We start from the raw sequence: 8,765 nt of genomic DNA on the forward strand, positions 1-8,765 counted from the left end.
TTGCGGAAGTGTGGTCTGGGAGGATCCTCAGGGCCACCTGCCCCTGGCACCGTGTGACCCCGAGTCGTGCCTGCCGTCCTCCCTGTTGCCTTCATTGCCAGCCATGCCGGTCCCACCCTTGCCTGCCCTCCACCCGCGGGCAGCTTGGAGCAAGCGCACGGCTCCATGCATCAGCTGCTGCCAGATCGGGGGCACCTGAATCCTTGCCGCCCTTCCTTTCTCTTTTGCTCCAGCTCTGAGTGTGTTCTTCTCCTATTCCTGGCAGCCCACACAATTTTGCAAATATGCTCATGATATCCAGACAGCAGAGCAGACTAAGTGGGAGGAGGGGCTCTTGGTTTACTCTTCCACTTTCATTACTTTAAACAGGAGTGGTTGGCGATTTTGTTACAGACGTGCTGGGAGGCATTTATTTATTTGTTTATTTAAAGTTCTTATAGACCATTCTGTTGCAAATGCTCTCAAATGCTCTGTTCAGCCTTGAAAAGAGAAGACTGAGGTGGGACATAATATCCCTCTACATGTACCTCAAAGAGGAAAGTCAAGTCCTCATCTTGCTGATGCCAGAGCGTAAGACTAATAATCTTGAACAGAATAATCAGTTCAAGTTGCAATGACCCAGATGCAGGCTGGACATCAGGAGAAGCTTCCTCACTGTCAGAGCAATGCAGCAGTGGGACCAGCTGCCAGAAGAGGTGGGGGGCTCTCCCACACTGGAGGCTTTCAAAAGAAACTGGGCAGCCCTCTGAGTGGGATGGTGTGGCCTGGTGTCCGGCAACAGCAGGGGGGTGGACTAGATGGCCTTCACAGCTCTTTCCAACTCTACTGTTCTACGATTCTATGAAAACTCTCGTAGCCCTGAACCTGGAGCATGCGATATGTCATTTTCACTCTCCCCCTTATTAATTTTTTTCATTCTTAGGTTGTTTTGTTCTGTTTCTGAAAAAGTGCACATTTTGGCACATTTGTATCAGAAATTGAACTGAATAAAATTTTAGCCATTCCTGGCTGCGAAAGTGAACATTAGAAGTTGGGTTTGAAAATAATGTGCTTTGTGCACACAATCCCCAGGCATTTTGTTAGGAATTTGAGTGCCTGTGTGCGCCTGTGCGCATGTCTGTGTGGTAGAAGGTGGGTGTACACACTCCTGAATGGGCAATCAAGACTGAGTTAGTGTTCCCAAGCCATGAGAAATCTATTATTAACTTCTGAATTTTCCAGATTTTAAAAACAAACTCTGAACTGAGGGAAGATGAAAGGGCGAGTGAAGGGCTGTGTCAGGCTTGGGTGCTCTCTTTGTGCGCACGCCTCTTCCTCCAGATCTTCCCCTTCAGCACCATGGTGTTCGGCATTCTTCTCCTGGAGTTTCTCCCTCGGGGCGGGGAGGGGGGAAGCAGCTGAAAAGCTACTCTGACTAATAGGTGTAAATATTTTACCAGGGATTAATTAAAGATGAGGGCCATGTTGTGCCTGCTAAGAGGGGCATTCGGGGATATGAATTATTACACAGGTCTCTGCTCTAGAAGAAGCCCTCCCTTCTTTTCAAGGCTCTTGTGGTTTTGAAGTTTTTGTAGCAACTCTGCAACATTTTTCAGCATCCCTTTTTAACTAAACACACACTTGCACTCTCACACGCCTGTGCAAAAAAGGAAAACACTTTGGAAATGTCTGAGACGAAGCTGCGTCCAGAATTCTCGATTGTTCTTCCCCAACACGTGTGTGGGAGACCCTCACAGCAGTGTCTTGAGCCAGGTGCCCACACAGAATCCTGACCTTCCTCAGACACTTCAAGGAGATGTATGATAAATGTACAGAAACAGCAGTTGAAGAAAAGCAACTTTGATCACACCAAAGTTGAGACCAAGCATTTGCCAAGCTTTCCAGAGGAGCACGGAGTGGGGTCCCAGCAGAACGGAAGCAGCGGAGCACCGCAGTTCAGTGGTCTTCCTGGCCAGGCAGCTTGTCCTCTTGCCAGGGCTGGGGCGGGGGGCTCCCCTTGTGACAAAATGCCAAAGAGTCTGCACACACTGTTCCTTTTCTTTATTATAGCAAAGCAGCATCATTTCAGCATTTTATAAGGGGGATAAGGAGAGGCTGTCAGCAGCTAAAGATTCCTTCCTATCCCTGCCTCCCTGTGGTGGGAAGAGAAAACAATATTTTAGTGCAAGTAAGAGACACTATTCAAGGAGCTAAGAAATAGCTGCTCATCTCTTACTCCAGCTGAGCACCCCCTTTAACCGGGGACCATCCTCAAATCAAAGAGAGACCTCAGTCGAGGGGACACCCCACCAGCTAGAACCATGTCAGGTCAATGGCCGCCTCAAACATTCGACTATCCCTGTTTCTTTCCCTTTAAGAAGGGCTGGATGCATGTTTATCCCATTGTTTCACTTAAAAACAAGTTTCACTTAAAAGCATCCAAGTTTCACTTAAAAAATAAGCTAATTGTGTGTGGTGGCGATAGAAAGGGCAGAAAGCAAAAGATTAAAAGGCAAGAAGGGGTGAAGGGAGAGATTCCTCCTCTCCGCTGACATCAATCACACGCTGTCAACAGCAGCACTCCCCACCCGCACATCCCCGGCACTGTGGAACGCAGCCCGCCTTGGATGCGGGGAATGCCATGTTTCCTGATCAGAAGCAAGAAAGGGAAAGGAGCGGGGGGCCGCCTCCCGCCCAGGACACCTGGAGAGGTTGCGCCGGGTGCGACCCCGTCTGCAACACGCGCCACCGTCTTCCTCTTCTCCGTCTCTCGGAGTGACACGCTGCTGGCTAGGGGGCTGCCACAGCAGCAGACGAGAGGCGACCAAGCACCGTGCCAGATGGGCCCGGGCGGCCAGAAAGACGTTCAGCCACCCCCCGCCACCCCCACCAGAGCCCGGCCCGATTTCTCAGGCGCTTGCCCCACCTTTTTCCCGCAAGGGACCCAGGGTGGTTCTCGCAGCCTCTTCTGGCCCATTCTATCCTCACGACAACAACCCTGTGAGGTAGGTGGGTCTGCGAGTCAGTGGGCAGCCCAAAGGCACCTGGGGAGCTCTGGGGCCGAGGCAGGGAGAAGCCTCCCAGCCCCCCGTGGCTCAGCTCGCAGCAGTGGGGCCATTCGCTGGTGATGAACTGTCCTGAACGGTTACGAGCATTACCACCATTGCCGCTGTCCCCCTGGGCCAGAAGAGGGGCATGAGGCACCAGGTGATAAGCGGAAGGATTCGAAGAAACCTTGTAAGAGCTCAGGGAGGAATTTTGCTTACTCTCTCTGTGATGGTCCCCTTCTCCCATGCCTTGGGAGGCACCGGATCCACTGCAAGCTGCTCAGGCACTATTACGCTGAATTGAGCCGTAAAGGGAGAGGAGAGGAGAGGAGAGGAGAGGAGAGGAGAGGCCTCTCTTTCTCTCTTGCCCATGCCCAGGCACCATTTCTTCCTCCTTGCACCAGCTTCCCCTGAACAGATGATGAATTATTCACTGTTTGAGTCCGGGGGATTCAGTGGAAGTGACTTGGAAATCAAATCAGCATTATTGTCAGCCCACGAGAAAGGAAAGGCCACATGCTGGAGAGGCCACGATGAAGAACAGTGATCATCACGCCAGGACCACTGGACGGCAAACGAGGAGGGCGTGGGACTGGACGTGATCGCATTTCCTCCTCACTGTGCTCCTCCGCAACATGACTGCGGAAAGGCAGAGAAAGCCTCTGCCTTGGGCAAGCCCCTTGTTAGAACCTGGGATCTGCAAGGGCTGGAAAGGGCAAGAACGGTGGGAAGGAGACCCAGCGCAGTCTGCCGGTGGGTGCAACCAATGGGTCAGGCGCAGTCCCATGTCCACCCTGTTCCTTGAACCCATGAGCTGGGTGCCGTACTGCAGTCCCACATCCCAAGTTGGATGCCAGGTAGCCCTTCCTGACAGTTAGGACCCCCCGGGTATGGAATGGGCTCCCACAGGAGGTGGGGGGGGGCCCTCGGTGAGGGTGTTCAAGCATGTGGTAGGCATTTCATGAGTGGAGCCGGCTGGAGCCAGGGGTCAGACTAGATGGCCCAGTGGGTCCCTCCTGACTCACTCTGTTTCTCTGTTTCTATTTGGTGCTTGGGCCCTGCCCCCTTTGCTTTTGATGTGATCCACCCCTGGAATACAGCTTGCAGGAGGTTGTCTGAAACGCGATGCATTCTTTGGGCTGACCGAGGCTGGTGGCGGAGAGTTGCAGAGCTCCCACCTCCCGTCCGTGGCCCTGCAGGCCGGCCAATCTGGAAGCTTGCTCTTTGGCAGGGCTTGCTCCAACCAGGCTGATGAAAGGCTTTGAAAAGCTCGCCCTTCCCTGCTCTTGCATGGACATGTCTGCTGCCTGTGTCTTGTTTTCCTCTGCCGCAGTTATTTCTGAACACGTGGCATGTGACTGTAACAAGGAGCAGTTCCTACCTTGAAAAGATCACCCCAGGACTGTAGCTACATTCTGGACTCCTTTGACATTGACGGATGGCAGTCTCGCAGCTTCTGCAGCTTCTTTTCCGTGATCAGCGGCACCGTCACAGGGACCAGGGTGCACGGAGACCGTGTTAAACACCGCCTCCTGGCCTTTGAGAGAGATTGATAAAGAAAACCTGTGCACTGTGGCATCCACAACCAAGGAGGAATGGCTTTGCAGAGACTCCCTGACTCTCCTGCGATGGCTGGTCCTGGCCTGGCCTCATCTTTGAGGGACATTGGAGACTGCACTCCCTGCCTCCCAGGGCACATCTGGCCCAGGGGGAAACCAGCTTGTCCTCCAGGGAGCTCATTTCGCTCTTCCATACCAGTGAGAATTCGTATAAGAATGTCAGTGCTAAGAACTGGCACCTGAATGTTACACAGAAACAGAGCAAGTCAGAAGGGGTCTCCTGGGCCATCTAGTCTGACCTCCGGCACCAGCCGGCTCTGCTCACAACATGCCTGCCATGTGCATGTCCAGCCTATCCTTGAACACCCGCACCGATGGGGCCTCAGCGACCTCTCATGGAAGCCCATTCCACACCCTCGGGGTCCTGACTTTCAGGATGTGCTTCCTGGCATCCAAACAAAACCTTGGCTCCCTGAGCTTTGCTCTGTTGGAGCATGTTCTGCCTTCCTCTGCAGGGGAGAACAGGTCTCTGCCCACCTCTGTGTGACATCCCCTCACATACCTGCATGTCGCCAACAGATCCCCTCTGAGTCTCCTCTTCTCCAGGCTGAAAAGATCCAGTTCCCTGCCTGTCTTTCTTCTTCCCTCCCATTCCCTTTTTCTTTTGTGTGGTAGCTTTTAGATTACAAACCTAAAAACCCCTTTATAGATTAAAAAGGGCAGATAATTTCTCAGTATTATTCAGCTTTACAAACTGCTAGGGAGCTCTTTCTGGCTGAAGGGAGGGAGGGAGGGAGGGAGGGAGATGCCATCCAGCCTTTCTGCATGGAACAAACCCCCACCCAGGCTACTGTTTCCGCTATTCCTTGGGGAACACTGCAAATTCCAGTGCCTCTGCATGGCCTCAGGATGGTCCAGCACCAGGGGAAAATTAGCACCACCAGAATGTCAAAAACAAGATTTGAGCTTTCAGAGGAACTCTTCTAATTTCCTTTTGTAAAAGGAATGCAAGCTGTGAAATGCGGGATCAGCGGAGCAGCTACTTATGCATCTTGGCATGACAATTAAACTGAATAAGTCATGAGCCCTTTTCCATCTGCCTCACTGCGCAGAAGGGACCTCGCGCGCTCTCTGCTTTCCTTTTCACACAAGGCAGCCATTTCACCTTCTCGGTTCCATATGGTCCCAGATCCATCTTTGGGGTTGGTAGGGTGGCCGCTTCTCCCTCGCCAAAGAAGGGCACATGAGGGCTTGAGTCTACCCTGAATCGGCATTGGCTAGTGAGCAGCATGGGGGCAAATTTAGAAAGAGCTGTGATTACTTCAGCCAGCCTTGCCCAACCTGGTGCCCTCCAGGGGTTGCAGCCTAACACGTCGAGAAGGAGGCCGCTTGGGCAAGGCTGACGGAAACGGGACTGTGGGAGCAACAGGAAAGGCCCTGTTCCACTTCCTTGCAGGCCTGAATTCCTGCTTGGCAGACTCAAGGCCCCCACACTCCAGCCCCCCTCGAGTCCCAAACCAAGCCCTCTTCACATCCCCCCAGCCCCATCTCAGGATTTCAGACCTGCAAGGCATGAACGTCTGGATCCAGCAGGTATTCCTAAATACAACAGAACTGAGGGTGGCTAGTGTGAGACCGACTACAAAGGTGCAGAGACATACAGAGGGTTAGAAGGAGTTGGGGGTCACATACCCATTTCAAGAAGAGGGATGAGGCTGACTGGGTAGGTTACAAGAACCATATAGAGGCACACAAGCACAGTACAGAAACATTGGGAAATTATCAGAAGAACATTGTAACACTTGAGGAACAGATAACAAATAAAACAGTCAGAAGTTACAGTGTCAATGCTTGCTTTTACAGCCAGGGGTAACCAATTCTATAAAGGCAAAAAGTAACCCAGTTTAGTATTGCGACAGCAAGTGGAGGAGCAGCGGAGGACATTGTCACAACTGTGCCCCTTGCACACACCCGGCAGTTAGCAAGTTGATACATCTTGTGGTTGTGTTGCAGCCTCCCCGGCCAGCTGCGCTGTGCATTGGAGGACGAGACTAGCCAGCGGGGGACTCGTCCTCACATCCTGAGGCTCGTCTTCGTCCCTGTAGGCCAGGGTTCCTCAAACTTTTCCAACAGGGGGCCAGTTGAAAGGTGCCCATGGTGGGTGCGGGCTGCCAAGGCAGTGCCGGCGGGGGGCGCAGGGCGAGGCAGCTGCTTTCTCAAGCGGAGATCGTTTTCTCTGAGATCGTCCAAAACGATCTCCCTGCGAGCAAGCTGCTGTGCACGGTGAGGCACCGGCTTGCTCGCGAGGACGTTTCTCCAAGTGAATCCAAATCCATCTCCACACGAGCAAGCCGCGAGTGCCAAACCTCTGGGGCAGGCCGATTAAACGGGCACAGCGGGCCGTATCCGGCCGGAGGGCCATAGTTTGAGGACCCATGCTATAGACCAGGGGTCTCAAACTCGCGGCCCGCGGGCCAATTGCCCGGATGGGGGGGCACGGGGGAGGGGCCCTGCGGCCTTCAAAGCGCCCAGGCCGGCCTCCGGGAGCGACGGGGATGAGCGGCCCCCCACCACCGCGGCGGTGGAAGACTTGATGCCCAGACGCTACTTCCAGCGGCCCCCAGGTCAGTTGAGTTTGAGACCCCTGCTGGAGACAGAGCCTGGGTGGAAGAAAATCTGGAGCACTGGGAGAGTGTAGGAAGGGTGGGGGGGGCAAAGATTTTTAAAATTCAAAATATAAAGTTTATTAGGATAATCCCTACACCCTCCCAATCATTTGATCTCCCAACTTTAGTTCTGTTTCTTCCCTGTTCTGAAACTTGACATGCCTCTTCGAAATCTGAGAGGACTGACGAGGGAGTTTTCAGCTAAACTAGCGGGTCATTCTTAAGCTTTGCACCCATGCAAGAAACATTAAGGGAAAGGGGAGGGGCTGGGGGCGCAGCCAGGGCCCTCCAGGGCCCTCAGGGCAGCAGATCTGGGGTTCTGCACTCCTGCTGTATGATAGGAGGATGACTATGAAGGCCGAAAGCCAGTGGAGGCTCTACTTTGCTTGCAGACAGTCCCCAGTGCAGTGCTGGAAAAACTGCCTGGAACCCTGGAGGGCCGCGGTGCTGGCCTGTGTCTACAGCACTTGGCTAGACGGATCAGGAGAAGGCAGCCTCCCGCCACACCCTTTAAAACAGCCCCTTCATCAGGTGCCTGAGGACGCGGTTCTCTATTCGGCTTTTGGGCAGGATGGGCACAGGTGAGGAGTAGAGCCCTTCTGCAGGCAGACAGCCCCAGATTCGACCCGCAACATCTCCTTTTGGGCTCAGAGGGAATCCTGCTTGGAACGGCCAGGCCAAGTGGGTCGCCCTGGGCCGACCCAGCCACGCCAGCTTCCTTGTCCACGAGGAGTGCCTGCAGCGGGGCGGGGGGTGGGGATCGCGGGGCCTCCCTTCACATGCCGATGATCCCCGTCTGGACAAACTCCAGCCCGGAAGCCCAGTTAGAAAGTTGCAAATACCAGGGCCGGTTCCAGCTTGCCGTGTATTTGGACCACCCAGCACTGCAGGATGCAAAGACTGGTCATAATGAGCTCCACTCGTGAAAATCGCGGTTGTGCCTTGGTTGCATCGGGAGAATCTTTAAAAAGGAGTGGGCTTTATGGCTCAGATGACCTGCAGCGCGAAGGGCAGGGCAGGCAGGGCGGTTGGTGAGGGAGTGTGACCCATAAGCCACACATTTTAATTAGGAGTCCCTCTGTTCTCCAAAGTATCCTAACCTTTTATGGCCTTTGCCTCTGTGGGCCTTTGCAGGGGCTTAATAAAAACAGTCATAGTACATTGAGGGAGACCGCAGAGGGGAGTCCTGATACATAAATGCTGCAGGAAAGAGCATGCGCCAGTAGGGTGGCCAGGTTAGCATCTTCTGCAGAAGATAATCCTCTGTTTTGGAGAGCATCTGAGGACAGTCCTCTTGAACATGTCCTTTTTAAAGATAAGATAGCATTATGGGCCCTGAGAATACCCAACTGGTTAAGCAGGCTTGCATCTCTCCTACACAGATGGTGAGATATCTTGTATCCCCATTTAAGTTCTCGGTATTTCCTCGTGCATAAGCATAAGGCAAGGTTCTAGTCCTCTTAGTTTTGGCTAAAGGGTTGATTTTTTTAAGAAGTGAGGAAGCTGCCTTATAT

Source organism: Varanus komodoensis, unplaced genomic scaffold, assembly GCF_004798865.1.
Source record: "Varanus komodoensis strain SLA01 unplaced genomic scaffold, ASM479886v1 scaffold77, whole genome shotgun sequence".
Classification (NCBI taxonomy): Eukaryota; Metazoa; Chordata; class Lepidosauria; order Squamata; family Varanidae; genus Varanus; species Varanus komodoensis.